The sequence below is a fragment of the Aquarana catesbeiana genome, linkage group LG12 (genome assembly GCF_042186555.1).
Source record: "Aquarana catesbeiana isolate 2022-GZ linkage group LG12, ASM4218655v1, whole genome shotgun sequence".
In the NCBI taxonomy this organism is placed as follows: domain Eukaryota; kingdom Metazoa; phylum Chordata; class Amphibia; order Anura; family Ranidae; genus Aquarana; species Aquarana catesbeiana.
In genome coordinates, this window is record NC_133335.1 from 204,935,219 (window position 1) to 204,953,306 (window position 18,088).

Sequence of the window (18,088 nt, forward strand, 5' to 3'; positions counted from 1 at the left end):
TAATTTCCTTTTCCCATCCAAGTTCAATCCCCTCAATAAAAAACAAAAAAAACCCCAAAAAGCTTATGGACTGTTCTATGTCTCCGAGTGCCTGAGAGATGCCAGGCTGGGCAGGGTGATGGGTGAACCACAATACTCAGCAGCCCCTTCGGGGGCATGGCTACATTTGGGGATGTCGTCTGGGATCACCTGTTCATGGTTAACCTGCCAGCTGTTGCCCCTAGCAACCAAAGTTGATAGAGACGGGGGAACTGTGCTTTATTCCGCAACCAGTTGAGGAATTAAACTTTGGGGGAGGGCTTCTGTGCTCTGCCTGCTGTTCAGTGCTATAGTAACAAGTGCCATTGTCCATAGTAACCAGTGAGAGGATGACTTGGTTTGGGAGTATCTACACATCCCTAAGCTGCTGCGAGTGCCAGAGTGTGAGGAGACCCGCTTTGAGGACATTCAGAAGGAATGGTGGCTGGGGAGGTCTATCTACAAGGACAGAGTATTGGTTGCCAGGAAGGGACGGCCTACGAAGGGTCACTCTGTCTCTATCAGGGAGGAATGGGGTGGCAGGAAGAGGTTGCCTGATCTGCACTTTTATGCTTGAGGAGGACTGTTGAGGTGCAGCCATTATAAAAGTGCCCACATGGACTGCTGGGGAGTTGCAGTGAGAATGTATTATTCTTCACTGACTTTGCAGGATCAGACCGGCCTGCCACCCTGTTGTGCCCAATGGATGGACCCTTTCCTGTTGCAAGGACACTAGGGTGATGTCTGTTTCCTAAACAGTTCTTTAAGGACCCTGCTTGCTCAGGGAGGGGGGCCCCTCCCATCAGGAACTCCAAAAAGGAACTTTTGCTTGTTGAACAATGTGTTTCTTCCCCCAATGTTATGTCAGGAAGCCCATAACCCCCTTCTGACAGACCCACAGGTGAAAGATTTAATTTGAAGTGAACCATGTGTTTGGTTGTGAGATTATTTCTGTCAGCAGGGTCATAACCCCCTTCTGACAGAAATTTTGTAAAATGTTCAGGTAGTTGGATAGGATAGGCTGTTTGTTCTGCAGGACCCTTCAGGATGGGACAGCTGTCCATCCATCTCCGGCTGGAGCTGCAAATCCTGTGGACAGATGGTTTCCCTTTTAGGGAGATGCTCTGGACCCATGTATGTGCATAATTGTATGTAGCAGTAGGGCCTATAGTTAGGAATGTCATGTATATGCTGTAAATACTGAACAAAATAATATAGTACTGAACAAAATAATATTTTATATTTTTGATACGTATTTATTTGTATATATGTCCCCCCATCCAAGTATGTTCCCTTTCCAATTTGTTTGTGGGATGCCCTTGCTCCTTAGCCCAGGAGCTACTTTTTCCTAAATTCTCCCAGCCAAGGGACTGGCTGGATTTTGGGGTGTGTGTGTGTGTGTGTGTGTGTGTGTGTGTGTGTGGGGGGTGGGGGGGGGGGGTGATTTTAGCACCCTCTAGTTAGGTAGGTGCTAGAGGTTAGATTTAGGTTAGGAAAATTTAGGCAGTAGCTGTTGGCTAGGCCTGTTTGTTTTTATTCTGGGCTGGGAGTGGCTCAGGGTAGGGCTGGGTGACTCACAGCTAGCTTACTGTCACCTACCTCTTCTTTCTATAAGGTGCTATAAAGAGAGGAGAGGTGGAGCTGATTGGGAGATTCTGAGGAGCCTTGACCGATCCCCAACTTGGATTGGCAGGGGGGAGGGCCTCCTTAAATACCCAGTGACAGCCCAGCTGGGGAGGAGTTGTCAGGTGGAAGAGCTGGAGTGAGACAGTGGGGAGGCTGTTGGGGCCCACAGGGAGCTCCCCAGTTGGGGGGGGGGGGTGACCTCGGGCCTGGGCTTGGGTGCAGCCAGGAGGAGAAGAGATCCTTGAGGAGAGGCACATGAGAGAGCAAAGGGAGGACAGCCGGAGAGAACACTTCTATGAGTCTCCAGAAAGAACAACTGGTCGCAGCCAGGAGGGCTGGGGTGGCATGCTTGAGAGAACTGGGAGTTTACAGTTTGAAATGGATGCAGAACCAGAAGAGTGGACTGCGGGAAGGGCAATGGAAAGAGGCAGCTGCAGTCAAGAGGGCTGGCAGGGCCTGAGGAGGGTTTACTGGGATCAGTAGCCGAGTTGAGCACAGTTAGCACCAGAACTATTTCTACATCATAGGGGCCAGAGGACCCTGTCCGCAAAAGCCAATTCACTGAGGCCTGGCTGAGTTAGTGTCAGGCCTAACCATGTGGTGCTAGCTGGGAATCTGCTGCAAGTGAAGTTTTGGAGTAGTAAGGGAAAGAGGTCTTAAGTAAGAGCTGTGCTGGAGAGAAGACTGGAGTGTATATATAAGTTCCAAGTAAATTATACAGGGCAGCACAGTGGTGTAGTGGTTGATAGGGCAGCATAGCGGTGTAGTGGGTAGCACTCTCGCCTAGCAGTAAAAAGGGTCGCTGATTCGAATCCCAACCCCAACACTACCTGCCTGGAGTTTGCATGTTCTCCCTGTGCCTGCATGGGTTTCCTCCGGGTACTCGGGTTTCCTCCGGGTACTCGGGTTTCCTCCCACACTCCAAAAGACATGCTGGGAGGTTAATTGGCTTCTGTCCAAAATTAGCCCTAGTATATGAATGTGAGTTGGGGACCTTGGATTGTGGGCTCCTTGAGGGTAGGGACCGATGTGAGTGTGCAATGTATGTGTGGAGCACTGCGTAAATTGATGGCGCTATATAGGTACCCTAAATAAATAATAATATAATAGATAAGCATCTTAATGAGACACAATGTACAGGGATAGAGACAATTGTAGACACGCACCCACACTCACTCAGGTTGAACTGGATGGACTGGTGTCTTAATTCAACCTATGTAACTATACTGAATCTCTCTGGGCATCCCATAATTTCCTTTTCCCACCCAAGTTCAATCCCCTCAATAAAAAACAAAACAAAAACAAACAGCTTATGGACTGTTCTATGTTTCCGAGTGCCTGAGAGATGGATTCCAGGCTGGGCAGGGTGAATCACAATACTCAGCAGCCCCTACGGGGGCATGGCTACATTGACATGATAGCATCACACAGTTGCTGCAGATTTGTTGGCTGCACATCCATGATGCAACTCTCCTGTTCAACCACAACTCAAAGGTGCTCTATTAGATTGATATCTGGTGACTGGGGAGGGCACTGGAGTACAGTGAGGCCCCTTTTACACTGTCGTAACTTAAAAGTTGCGTGATTTTGCTGCGATTTCAAGGAATGCCTGAGTAAACTTGAGGTTTATGGACCTCAACTTGCATCAAAGTCAGACCAAAGTAGTACAAGGACTACTTTGAAGTTGGGGTGACTTGAAGTCACACAGATATGAATGGTTATCATTGGGAATCATGGGGTACGACTTGTCATGCGACTCTGATGTCCAAAGTCGCAGGAAAAGTCTCACAAGTGTGAAAGGGACCTGAACTCATTGGCATGTTCAAGGAACCAGTGGTGAGAAGTTCAAGAAACTGGAAGTAGCCATCAGAAGATGGGTACACTGTAGTCATTAAGGGATAGACATGATCAGCAACAATACAAAGGTAGGCCTATCCTGTGCGTTCAGAGATGGTTTTCTGCATACCTTGGTTGTAACGAGTGGTTGAATTACTGTTGCCTTTCTATCATCTCAATCCAGTCTGCCCATTCTCCTCTGACATCAACAAGGTATTTTTATTCACACAACTGCCACTAACTGGATATTTTCTTTTTTTCGGACCATTCTCTGTAAACCCTAGAGATGGTTGTGCGTGAAAATCCCAGTAGATCAGCAGCTATTGAAATACTCAGACCATCCTATCTGGCATCAACAACCATGCCAAGTTCAAAGTCACTTAAATCCCCTTTCTGATGCTTAGATTGAACTTCAGCAAGATGCCTTCACTGCGTCTGGGTGCCTAAATGCATTGAGTTGCTGCCATGTGACTGGCTGATTAGCAATTTTTGTCTACAAATCAATTGAACATGTGTACCTGATAATGTGGCTGGTGAGTGTATATTGTGCATAAAGAAGGAGAATCAAATTTGCTGCCACCATTGACCTCCTTTGGAAAGGTTAGTTGCCGGGCTGTCACACCTATTTAGTGGATTCAATACTTTGAGCCATTGACGAATCATTATTTTTAACAAACAGAATATTTGTTTATTGAAAAAATTGGCATGGTACAAATACACCAGAAAACAGGGTAGTACATGGAATGACAGTATCACACAAACAGTGTAAACATGGTAATGCCCAAAGTGAGCAAGCAGGGTACATAAGTAGTCCAAAAGTAGCAGGTACAGTATACAGCCAGAACACAGGATAAGTGATAACAGTCAGCAGCCATATCACTGCACTACCTAAAGGGAAGAATAAAAAGGGAAGAGATCCCATCACTGGGCTATTCATAGCTGCCAAACCGCTATTGTACTTCTTAGGACAGTTCTTATTAATATAAGTCAATTTATACATGGGTAGGGCAGCATTTATAGAATTCTCCCACGAAGCCACGGAGGGAGAGGGGGAGGATGCGTTATAATTTATTTTATTTATTACAGGTACTTATATAGCGCTATCAATTTATGTAGCGCTTTACATATATATTGTACATTCATCAGTCCCTGCCCTCAAGGAGCTTACAATCTGAGGTCCCTAACTCGCATTCATACAAATTTTCTTTGCATAATAATAAGCAGGAAATCAGCAGTTTGCTATATTAAGGTCTTTTTGCATCATCCTGAATACACAGCAGCGCTAGTTCAGGAAAAACCAGAAGGGACAATTGAAGATGGAGATTGATAAGCTCAAAAACATCCGCCCAAAACTGCGCCACCCCAGGGCAACTTCAAAACATATGAAAATATGTACAAATAGCCGCCAAGAGCAGTCCGGAGAGCTTTGAGGGTAGATTCTGTGCAATCTTAGGAGTATAGTACACACTCTTTGAAATTTTGTTTGGATTAACTTATCTCTAGAGGTAACCATTCATTTAGAGCTATCCTTAAAACAGTCCTCCCAATCTTCCCTGTCCAGGGTAGGAATGTCAGCCCTCCACGCTTCCCACAACTTTTCCATCTTAGAGGGCTCCACACTAAGTAAAACCAGGTAGGAAAGAGGCTTGAACAGGGATTCCTGAGCAAGGAGATCGTCAATGGGGTCCGTGGCCAATAAAGGGCGGTTTCAGAAATTGAGCTCGAGCTGCATGGCACAGTTGAAAATAACAAAAGAACATCCATCGTGGAAGCCCAAACTTAACAGAGAGATCCCACTATCACAAAAACCACCATGGCAATTGAGGCATGGCAAGATAACAAATCTGCTCTTGGGTTCAGTTTTAATGTCCAGGAGCTGAAATTGAAGCGACCTGTGCACCAAAACACTCACCCCTCTAGAGTATTTGGAGTACGTTGCATGGTAATGTGAACCCACCCAGGCTTTTTGGGGCTAAGGATAGAGGTGCCCACAAGATGAGTCTCTTGTAGGATATTTAGGAAGGTATTTGAACACCAGTGAGCTCTAAACAGCTGAGTTAGGGCCCCGAACGTTCCACGATACAATTGAGACCTTAGCCATTACACAAAGGTTGGGACATAAGAAACAGGGGAAGAATGTAAAAACATACGTACTCCATCACTACCCAATACCAGTGGAGGGGCATGCCCAGCTCGGAGGGCTAACCCATATACGCCAGTACATCCAAGTACTGCCATTAGTCTATATAAGGTAAAGACCACGCCATAAAGGAACAGAGAAAAAAAAAACACTGGAAAAGAAACCAACAAAGAGAAAACCAAACCGAGTCAGCAGCGGCTGACTTCCCCTCTTCCCACTCCACATATCCCAGATTGCATGGAGATGCTCAAGTCCCAAAAGGAGCCCAGAGAGGCAAAAACATCCTGGAGGTGTGTAACCAAAAGTGAGGTATTTCGTTCCCCCCCCCACCACACGTTGTTGCAAACAAAAAGTTCCAACTAGAGATGCTGGAGAGTGACTATAGAACTTGAGTCATTTATGCCTAGCCAGGGGCACAGTTTTAATAGTCTGTAACTTGAGAAGGTCACCGGAAACAAATAAGGGAGAAATCCCTCACCGGAAAGGCCTTTAAGCAGCCCAAGAAACAGCAGGCATCAAGGTAAGACTCCATGAAGAGGCCATCACAGCCATGGGCCAAGTAGAACAATAAGGCTGGGTTCACACTAGAGCACGGAGCAGCTCACAGCAGGGGGTCCGGTGCGTCTTCATTCATTCCTAAATTTTTGGCTGAACTCGGACCTGAAATGGACCAAAAGACGCACGGGACTCCTGTGCAATATGCACCGGAGCCGCTCTGGAGATGTGTGAACCGGCTCCATAGAGAGCCAGTCACAATCTCCTGCTATGCGAATTGGTTGTGGGGAAACCCACATCCAATTTGTAATTGTGTGAACCCAGCCTTAAGGATGAGTAAGCATATTCATCCCTGCGGAGGCAGGGACTCCAGCCGGGTCATAGCATTTTTAATAGTGAAAAAAACGTACTGTCTCTCTGTCTATCACCTGCAGCTTGGGTGGGAACAAAATGCTGTACTTGATGCCCTTGGCTCTCAGTCCAGCCTTAACTGAATCAAACGACCTGTGAAGCCTCTGGGTCTCAACCGAATAGTCCAGGAACAACAGTAGTCAACTATTTTGGTAGAAGAGTTTCCTAGCAGCCCAGGCAGTCCTTATGATCTTGCCCCGATCCCTGAAGTTCAGGAGGGGCAGAATAGGAGTGCAGGGGGGACCCCATTGGGCCCAGCTGTGGCAGCATTCAATGCGCTCTCTCCACGGTGAAGTCAGGAGAGAGCTGGGCAGCAGGGAGCAGGCATCGCAAAAGCTTCTCCACAAACATAATAGGTTTCTTACCCTCTGTCCCTTCTGCCAGTCCAATGATGTGAAGATTATTCTCCTACTGGCTTTCTGCATCTTCAGCACGAAAATCCAGTGCCTTCAGCTTGGTCTGTAGTGTGCAGAGAACCAAAGTGTGTTCTGCCTTGTTGTCTTCCATGTGGCCAAGCCTCTACACTCGGCTGTAGTAAGCCTGGAGCCGATCTTATCCAGGTCTTGTTGTATGAGGCCAATATCCAACTGAACCACCTCAATTTTGTTAGCGAGGGCAGCCTGGCATGTATTAATAGCCGCCATAACCTCTGGAATCCCCAAAGGAGCAGTCTCTTCCACAGGATCTGAGACAAAATGTTAGAGCTGGTCTCTGGCCTGCCCGCTTCCCGGGTTCCGGGCTGGCAGTAGCGAACGGGGGAAAACAAAGCTTCTTACCCCATTTAGAATGGCCAGAGGGCTCGTAAGGCTTCCGCGGTCAGGGCACCAGTGCAGGATTACAAAAAACTGCCAGGTCGGGGTCAGGCTCTGCATTCCTGTTGCTGGTCTCTGGAACAAACATGGGACATAGTACTACTTGTTCTTTGCCCCATTTGATTATGATAGATCTTCTTTAAACAGGAAAACGGACTTCACTTGCTGCATGCTTCCTCTAGGAGGTGACTCAAAAAATACTCAAGTTGGGGACAGTCGGGGAACTAGAATTTTTAAAGGGTCCAGCAATGGCATCCCATGTATTTCTCTCATGACAAAAGTCCTTTAACGGGATAGTTCGCTTTTTTGAAAAAACTGCCTATGTAGATAAGGAACGTCTATAGATAAAAACAAATGTGGAGCTTTGACCAAAGCTGAATAATGTTCTTGCTATAGGCCAGGGGAGGGCTGACGGCTTTAAGCCTGGGGGGCAAGTCCAGTTGAGTGACCCATTCTACCACCGAATCAGCTCACCATCCATGCCCACCTGGTTTTATAACGGATATTGAAGTTACGAAGCAAGACAAATATGACACAGCATGATCCCTATCTTGGTAAAGAGCCGATGGCGTGGCCCTTTACCCATGTGATCGGCTGTATTCAATAACAGCCAATCACATGTAAATGACAGCGTGTGAGGAGAGCCAATTAGCGGCATCTCCTCACAGGGGAGACTGTACAGATAATCAGGCACTGATTACAATGCAGCCCTAGCAGTGCCCAGCAAGTGATGCCAGTCTGTGCCCATCAGTGACACCAATCAGTGCTGCCTTTCAGTGCCCATCATTGCCAACCATCAGTGCCACCCACTAATGCCCATCATTGCCACCCATCAGTGCCCAACAGTACTGCCCATAAGTGCCACCAATCGGTACCACCTATCAGTGCCACCACCTATTAGTGCCCATCAGTGCTGTGCATCAGTGCCCATTAGTGCCAACAGTGCTGCCCATCAGTGCCACCTATTAGTGCCCATCAGTGCCACCACCTATCAGTGCTGCCCACCAATGCCACCCATCAGTGCTGCCTATCAGTGCCCATCAGTGCCACCACCTATCAGTGCCACCACCTATCAGTGCCCTTTAGTGCTGCCCATCAGTGCTTATCAGTGCCCATCAGTGCTGCCCAGTGTCACCTATCAGTGCCACCTTTCAGTGCCCTTCAGCGAAGGAGAAAAAATACTTATCTGCAAAAGAAAAACTTTTTATATCAAAATGTTCGGTCTTTTTTCATTTTTTAGCAAAAAATAAAACCCCACAGGTGACTAAATACCACCAAAAGGAAAACTCCATTTGTGTGAAAAAAGGACAAAAATGTAATATGGATACAGTGTTGCATGACCGCGTAATTGTCATTCAGAGCTCAGGTTCACACTGACTGCGGGAATGAAATTGTGCGAGTTTAGCTGAACTCACGTAATTTCATACCCGCATGTCAGTCCCACCCTGGGGGGGGCGATTTCAGAGACATCTGTGCAGCGTTTCTGCACAGATGTTATTGGAAATCGCACCCTGAAATCGCCAAAAGTCGTACATAAACTACTTTCGGGAATCGGTGTAGCGCCACAAAAGGAATCTATGCGGAGTCGCACTGATTCTGACAGTCCCATCCCTGGCAGTTGCTGCCGATTTGGCAAGCAATTTGACATGTCAAAATTGTCGCTTTTTTTTGTTTATAGATCAAAAAATAAAAAACAAAGATGATCAAATACCACCAAAAGAAAGCTCTATTTGTGGGGAAAAAAAAGACATACATTTTGTTTGGGTACAGCGTCGCACAACCACGCAATTGTCAGTTAAAGCGACGCAGTGCCGTATCGCAAAAAATGGCCTGGTCATTGAGCAGCCATTTCCTCAGGGGCTGTAGTGGTTAAAGCTATTTTTTTGCTTGTTCTTCTATTCTTAAACGTGTATGGAGATCGTAGATTAAAGGCCAACTCCAGGCCCTCCGTTAATACCACCAGAGGCCTCCACTCTCTCTTATCCAGGGTGGGCAGTCTTTAATGATGCAGAGAGTGGCACTGATGTAATATTAATATCCCTCCAGAGTAATTCATGATATATTAGTTGGTAAATTACAGAACCATACTGGGCTTGGAAGTGGAGAACACAGAGCTACAATGTGAAAGTAAGAATAGCAAGAGAAGGGTGAACTGAGCTTTTTGAAACGCTGACAATAAAATTCTGTTGCTTTGACTTATCTTGGTTGTAAGACCTGCGTGTGTCTCTATACTTGTAAATGTGAGAATATGTTCTTCCCTGTTCCAATACACTATGCTGTACATACTTCTCCGTTCTGTACTGTGCTGTACATTGCATAATACACATCAGTCATTTTAAACCAGGGTTCTTTGAAAAGCGAGGGTTCCTCCAGAGGTTGCTAGGGGTCCCTTAAGCTGTTGCTGACTGACTGACCTCCCGGGTTGAGGATGCCGGCATAGGGTTCAGGGGTCAACACCAATTGGCAAAGCCAGCTGCTTGACACCCATACTTGTTTCAGCTCTCTGTAAGGGCTGAATTCCTCCCGCCATTCACCAGCGTAAGGGGCATTAGCTTAACAGACCACCAATGAATTAGTTTTGGCAAGGATGACCCAAGACCTAAAAACTATTTTAAGGGTTCCTCTAGCGTAAAAATGTTGGTAAAAACTGCTGTACAAAATAGCTTCTGCTGTACGTTACTTACTCCACAATTCTACTTTGCTCTATATCCTGCAGCTGTCCAGTCTTCCCAGCAATCACAGACTCAGACCCATCTATGCCTAAATGTCACATTTCCTATACTAAGGTGTAAAAGGCAACCCAGCCAAAACCCTTTTGTTTATTAGATATAGATATATTCAAATAGAATCTCTTCCTTTTTATTGTGGTAGCCCTACTGAGAATAATTATCCTCATTTCCTGGCCAGGTGTCAGGGTGTCACAGGACGAGAAACGGCAGAGAAACCTTCCCAATTAATTCAACAAAACTACCTTTCTGAATACAGTGGGGAAAGGTTGGAGCTTGTATAAGATAAGATTTTTAATATTGCTTGTTGACCTGTCCCAGTAATCCTCGTTTCTTGCAGACAGGAAATAAGGGCAATCTGTCCAATGGGTGCCACAAAGAGCAGTTGAAATCCAGCATATGTTTGACCCAGGGCTTTTACTCAGAGAGAAAATGTGCAGGCACTCCCCCCTTCCAAGTCACCCCTCGTCTCTGCCCCTTACCCACTTCTGAGCCTTTGTTCCACTCCTTTCCCACCTCTCAGCAATGCCCCTTTTAGAAAATACAGTATAATTTTATGGTACTTAGTAATTTATATGGAATTTGTTAATAACAAAAAAACAAAAAAAAAGCATTAGATTCCTTGCAGCCAGCTATAAAACACCCCCTCCAGTAATAATAGATCCACCCCAGCAACAATAGGTTGCCCAGCAGCCAGCATCAATAGACCCTCCAGCACATCCCAGTACCCCCTTGCCATTACCATATATTCAGTGTTTGAGGTGTCAGAACTCCGTTCCCCTATGTTCCTTTAAAAAAAAAAAAAAAAAAGCCCTGGTTTTACCCCCCCTCGCTTTAACCAAAGCTAAAACAATTTTGGATAAAGTTAAAGCTGCACTATGCAAATTGTGCCTAAATATGAGGCATATATATTCTTACTGGAATCTTGGTGCTCTTTGTGAATTTTTTCCAGATCTCTGCAGTAATCATGCATAAAACATTGCATTTGTACAGGAACTTCCTGCAATAAAGACCGGTCACTGCTGCTCTCTCTCCTTATGCAGGGTGACTGGTCTTGTGCCCGCCCCCTCCTTTTTCTGCAGGCAGTCTGTCTCCCACAGGTCTGCGCCCAGACTACGTGCAGCACAGTGATGATGTCACCACCACGTTTACAAGGCAACGACTATACAGTAAAAGCTTGGTTTGAGAGTGTTTTGCAAGACAAGCAAAAAGTTTTAATAAATTATCACTTGATCAACAAGCAATGTCTTGATATACAAGTAGCGTCATGTCACAACTGAGTTTAAAAGAGAAGAGAGGCGCCTCTAATGCCCTGTACACACGACCGGTTTTGCCGTCGGAATAAACTCTGAAGGTTCTTCCGACGGAATTCCGCTCAAGCTGTCTTGAATACACACGGTCACACCAAATTCCGACTGTCAAGAACGCGGTGATGTACAACGCGTACGACGGGACAACACGTACGACGTCTCGTACTTGCTTCAGAGCATGCGTCATTTTTGGTACGTCGGAACAGCATACAGACGAGCGGTTTACCGATAGGAATTTGTTCCGTCTGAAAAATATAGACCATGTTCTCTATCTAAGTCCGTCTGAATTTTTAACGGAAAAAGTCAGATGGGGCCTACACACGGTCGGAATATACGATGAAAAGCTCCCATCAGACTTTTTCTGTTGGAAATTCCGACCGTGTGTACGGGGCATAAGTGTAGCACTGAGGTTACATTTAATGAAGGTACAACATTTAGCAACTCACATAGTTGATGATTAAAACAGGCACGTCCAAGTATGCAGGCATCCTTGGTAAAGCTGTCCACATAAACCATCCCCCACACCGCCATCCACAAGTGCTTCAAGCCTCGCTTTCAGATCGCTCTACTGCAGGGTAGTCTTCCTGATCACAATTGCAGACTGACAGCAGTGAGAGCCGGCAGTGCGGAGGATGGTCCATGTGGACAGCTTTACCCCGGATGCCTGCATACTTAGTTGTACCTCTTTTAGTCATCAACCATGTGAGTTGCTAAATGTTGGACCTACCGTATTTATCGGCGTATAACACGCACTTTTTTCCCCTTAAAATCAGGGGAAAGTCGTGGGTGCGTGTTATACGCCGATCCCCGCTATCGCTATGTGAATGTCGGCGATCGCCGCCGACATTCACATAGCGAGTAGTTTCAAATATGGCGCCGCGGAGTTCGGAGAGCCGAGATACACATAGTCGGGTGTATTTGGCTCTTTCCGGCGCCGCTCACAGTCACGCCCAGTCCCGCCATTGGACCTGTGTTATGTCCATCATAGGGCGGGACTGGGCGGGACTGTGAGCGGCGCCGGAAAGAGCCGAGGACCCTCGGCTATGTGTATCTCGGCGGCGTTCGTTCACTTCCACCGGCGCCGAGTCCCTCCGAACTCCGCGGCGCCATATTTAAAACTACTACCATGTGTATGGCGGCGGCGGTGGCAGGAGGCATGTACACTGCACTGGGGACAAGGCTGCACTGGGGACAAGGCTGCATTGACAAGGCTGCACTGGGGACAAGGCTGCACTGGGGACAAGGCTGCACTGACATGGCTGCACTGGGGCAAGGCTGCACTGGCAAGGCTGCACTGGCAAGGCTGCACTGACAAGGCTGCACTGGGGCAAGGCTGCACTGGGGCAAAGCTGCACTGGGGCAAAGCTGCACTGACAAGGCTGCACTGACACTGAAAAGACTGCAATGACACTAACAAGGCTGCAGATGAACACTGATGAGGCTGCATTGATGGGCATTTTAATGTAAGTTTCTTTTCCTTAAACTTGCCTCCTAAAAGTTTTTTTCCTTAAAATTCTCTCCTAAACTTGGGGTGCGTGTTATACGCCGATAAATACGGTATATTAAATGTAACCATATTACTACACTTAGAGGCGCCTCTCTTCTCTTTTACACTCTGTGGCTCCTGATGGATTTTGCTTCTAATTCCCTTGTGGATGGACATTTTATGGTTACACAACCTATCACATTGCTATAGTCATTTTTTATGGACTATAAACTGAAGGACTTATAAATAAATGGTTGTGGAACGAATCATCTGAGTTTCCAATACTTCTTATGGGGAAATTCGCTTTGGTATACAAGTGCTTTGGATTACAAGCAAGTTTCCGGAACAAATTATGCTCACAATCCAAGGTTTTACTGTATTTGCAAAGACATTTAACACACACAAAGTGAATTTATAATGTTTGTGGCTACTGAAATACTGTTTGGAGTCCAGCGTTAAGTTTAACACGGGTATTCTACTTTCACCACTGAATGGAAACGAGTTCATATCTGGCCCCACCTAGCATTGAATTATTTAAACCATTTCATTTTCAATCTGTACATAATAATAGTGGAAGGCTGTGTTCACACTACGCCTGTTTTTCTGCTGTATGGGGCTAGCAATGCCAAAAGACTAAAATATGACAAATACACAATTTCACGGCATATTAGCGCCCACATAGATCTGTAAATGCACACATAGGTTTGCAGATATTTCTGAATGTTTTTCCCATTAGATTCGTTTTCATATCAAGTTAAGTGTTGCTTTAATGGGTTACCATAGCAACACCATTTCCAGCATTTCAGAGCGCTTTGTGCATTGTCCTTAGTTACTTCATTAGTGCCTTACCTTCTATATTGGAAACAGATGACAAAGGACCCTCGAGCGTTCACTCCTGATTGTGGCTGAACAGGCAGACCTTTGTGTACCCCATGGGGGGGTCACGATCCTCCATGTGACTATTATGCTGCAGGAGTGCAAAACACAAACTAGTCAATTTACGCAAATAGGTAGTTGCTTTTTCCTGCTTTCATAGCTGGACAATATTGTTAGATTTAATTGTGCTATATTGTCAGAGGTCTTCAATGTTTTACATTGGAATAATAAGCAGTCGTGGATAATTTCAGATACCCAAGATGCAGATCGTGAAATCACCTTTTTATATATATATTGCTTTGGATTTAACGACATGGAAGGAGAGCAGAGGGTAGAGGAGGTCCTGACCCAGCAGATGGGATAAGTTAAGGTGTTGGGACGTACAAATCCCCGAAAAGATCTGTGTATCCACAGAATGGTCAGTTTGTGTAAAAGGAAACTGAAATAAGGACAATGGCACACAAAACACATTCCAAAAAATAAATGATGGATGTAGAGAGATGGTGAGAAGCCTAAAGCTGGCTGCACATCATACAATTTTTATTGTTCAATTTCCTTTAGATTTACCTTCAACTATGTAGTGCAGGGGTGTCAAACCCAATTTCATCGTGGGCCACATCAGCATTATGAATGTCCTCAAAAGGGCCGGTTGTATCTGTAAGATTAGATGTCCAGCGCATCCCCTCCCCTTACATTAGATGTCAAGAGCCACCCCACCATCATACGTTGAGTCCCCTACTCTCCCTAACATCACAGTGCACCCTCCTTTCTTATGCTGCTGCTGGGAAGAAGCTGGATGCATTGCTTGAAAGCAGAAAGTATGGGTCTGGAGGTGGAACAGAGGAGGTCTGGAGCTGCAGCTGCAGGAGAAGTGAGAGGGCCACATGAAATGGCCTTGGGGGCCGGATTCGGCCCGCGGGCCTTGTGTTTGACACCTGTGATGTAGAGCAAGGGCCTGCCTGATTGCATACAAATTGAAAGGGTTTAGGTTTGAGCTCACATTGTACCAGAAAGTTGTATAATGTGTAGCCAGCTTAAAGGTGAGCCCAAAGACCAAGTCTAGGCAACAGCCTTATTTCTATGGTTGGTCCTACAAAACCAACGAGAATGTACCTAGGTGTCTGTGGTCAATATGTGACAGCGCAAAGATGGCGGTGCCCGCAGACAGTGGGACAACACCTTCACATCCAAACTACCATCTATTGTCTATAGAAACCCTAGTGTTACTAAACCCAGGACCCTGCATTAAATATATCTGGTCTCCCACAGTACAAAGAACATGGCAAGGCAATTATTTTAGTAAATATAAACTACTAAAAACCTTTTCTCATCAGCAGTATATAGCAGTCTTGTGACTTCTTCCAGTGTCCGGCTGAGCACTAGTTAAAGTGATTGTTATTTATAAAAAAAAAACCAAAAACTTTACAAACATAATCACCTGCTCTGTGCAAGGGTTTTGCACAGAGCAGCCCCGATCCTCCTTTTCTGGGGGCCCCCCTGGCAGCGCTCCTGGCTCCTCCTCTTCGAGTGCCCCCACTGAGTCCTGCTGCTGTGTCACTTGACACAGACAGCAGGACTCGGCCCCACCCTCCGGCTCCCATGTCACCGCATTTGATTGACAGCAGGGGGTGCCAATGGCTCCTGTTGGTATCAATCTATCCAATGAGGACCCAAGACGGCGGCTGGAGCTGCTAGGCTCGTCCCCGTCGCTGGAACAATTGGGCTCAGGGGGCAGACCCATGAGGGTTTACAACTCCTTTAAAGCTTGTGGGAGGAGTTCTAATTCTCCTCTGACTGTCCTATGAGGCTGCATAACCCCTGACCCCCTGTCTGGACTGATGCATCCTCCCCACAAAAAAAAAAAAAAAAACTCTCAACAAACGGACTTTAGATTTGGAACATGTTTCAAATCTTTCTGCCGGAACTCCGCCGGACCCAGTTCCTATCGAGAAATTTGCTCGTCTGTATGCTAGTCCGACAGACGAAAACCGACGCTAGGGCAGCTATTGGCTACTGGCTACCAACTTCCTTATTTTAGTCCGGTTGTATGTCATCACGTATGAATCCGTCGGACTTTGGTGTGATTGTGTGCCAAGTCCGTTCATTCGAAAGTCCGTCGGACCTTTGATGCCGAAAAGTCCACCCGTGTGTACATGGCATTAGAGTAGCAGCTTTCCCCATATCTGGCTAATCACACAGGCAAATTGCTTGAGTGAGAAGCCTGATATGATGATAAGATTACTCTTAAAGCCGGCCATAGATGGTGTGATTTTCTTTCCTACAACCAAAATCGCTTGGTTCCCCCATCAACACAGTGTCTCTGCCGGAAGAACACACAGCGATTAGTGATTACAGTATTGCTAGCGGCTATAGCTGCTGGCAATAACTGAATGAAAAATTCGGCAGGGTGGTTGTACCCAAGTTGATCAACTTGGGTACAATCAGCCTGACCAAACATGGTTCCAATCTCAGCCGGTCCCTGCTGAACAGGTCGTGATTCGTACAGTCTATGACCTGCTTAAGTCAGTCATCAAATGTTTACTTGCATAATAAAATGATGTTGTCAGTGTGAAAAAGTTCCAGTTCAAGTCAGTGGGGAAATCTCCAGAAGCAGCAGAAATAATATGGGCTGGGAAATCAAAGGTTAGTGGGATTTTAAAAGAAACCTGTATTAAGAAATATGGTGGCTACCAATACTGACCTGGTAAGATTACCAATTACCTCTGGCTGGAGTCACTAAACCATAACAAGTATGGAAAGTAGAAGGTCGGAGTGAAGTCAGAACTCCTAATTGACTATTTGTTCAAGATTAGTGCTTTGAAGGTTCAGAGGGAAAGGTGAGCAATGGCAGTCTTCAAAGTGTCCATCTTTACAGTAAAAAAAAAAATGCAACATCAAAACACTTGTGTCATGAATATTAGTAAAAATGTGTAACAATGTTTCAAGAACACTTTCTTTTGTACGAATGTATTATTAAATTTATTTTTCTTAAATCCAACTAGTGCAAGTACCTGAATTTGACTTGGTGTCACCTGCTCGCAGTCCTTGTACAGAAGAGCTCAGACTGGGAGAAAGAGAAGCACAAAGGGCTAGTCACCTGCAGTTCTCTTATGCAAAGAGCATGCCGATAGGAGGGACTAAAGCTGGTCTTATATGGATCGAATCTTGGCCGTTCAGCAGGCACTGGCCAAGAATCGATCCATGTATGGGCAGGCTGGTTGGACCCATGTCAATCCATTGATCGACTTGGGTACAACCAGCCTGTCAGATTTTTTACATGCAATCACTGCCGGCAGTTACAGCGGCTAGCAGCAATCATTGTGTTCTGCCAGCTAGAAGGCTCCGCACAAGCAAAACACAATAGCGCTGCGGGAGGGATTCCCCCCAGGAACACTGACCGTGCTGCTGGGGGAAACTGAGTGATTTTATTTCCTTACACCCATGGTGGAAGGAAAGGAAATGGCATAATCTATAGGCTGTTTAACCACTTCCCGTCTGGTTTAATTGGTCTGATATGACGTCCTTCAGAACAAGCTGCTTGTGCATGCCCCCGGGGAAGCGCATCGCAGGAAAACGGTGGACTGAGCGACACACCGCATCTCTGATCACGGCAAAAAGCCTGTGACGTAGGCTCTTTACCAAGTGATAAGCTGTTCTCAATCACAGTGTAAATAGGAAGTGCCGGTTATCAGCATTCATGTACTCAAGCTGACTGCGCGTAAGTAGAGGAGAGCAGATAGGCAGCTTTCCTCACAGGGGGAATCTGCACTGATAATCAGCACAATAATTATTAATGCAGCCCCATCAGTGATGTCTGCCAGTGAACACCAGTGATCTTCATCAGTGCCGCCAATCAGTGACCGTCAGGGCAGCCCATCAGTGACCGTCAGGGCAGCCCATCAGTGACCGTCAGGGCAGCCCATCAGTGACCGTCAGGGCAGCCCATCAGTGACCGTCAGGGCAGCCCATCAGTGACCGTCAGGGCAGCCCATCAGTGACCGTCAGGGCAGCCCATCAGTGACCGTCAGGGCAGCCCATCAGTGACCGTCAGGGCAGCCCATCAGTGACCGTCAGGGCAGCCCATCAGTGACCGTCAGGGCAGCCCATCAGTGACCGTCAGGGCAGCCCATCAGTGACCGTCAGGGCAGCCCATCAGTGACCGTCAGGGCAGTCCATCAGTGACCGTCAGGGCAGTCCATCAGTGACCGTCAGGGCAGTCCATCAGTGACCGTCAGGGCAGTCCATCAGTGACCGTCAGGGCAGTCCATCAGTGACCGTCAGGGCAGTCCATCAGTGACCGTCAGGGCAGTCCATCAGTGACCGTCAGGGCAGTCCATCAGTGACCGTCAGGG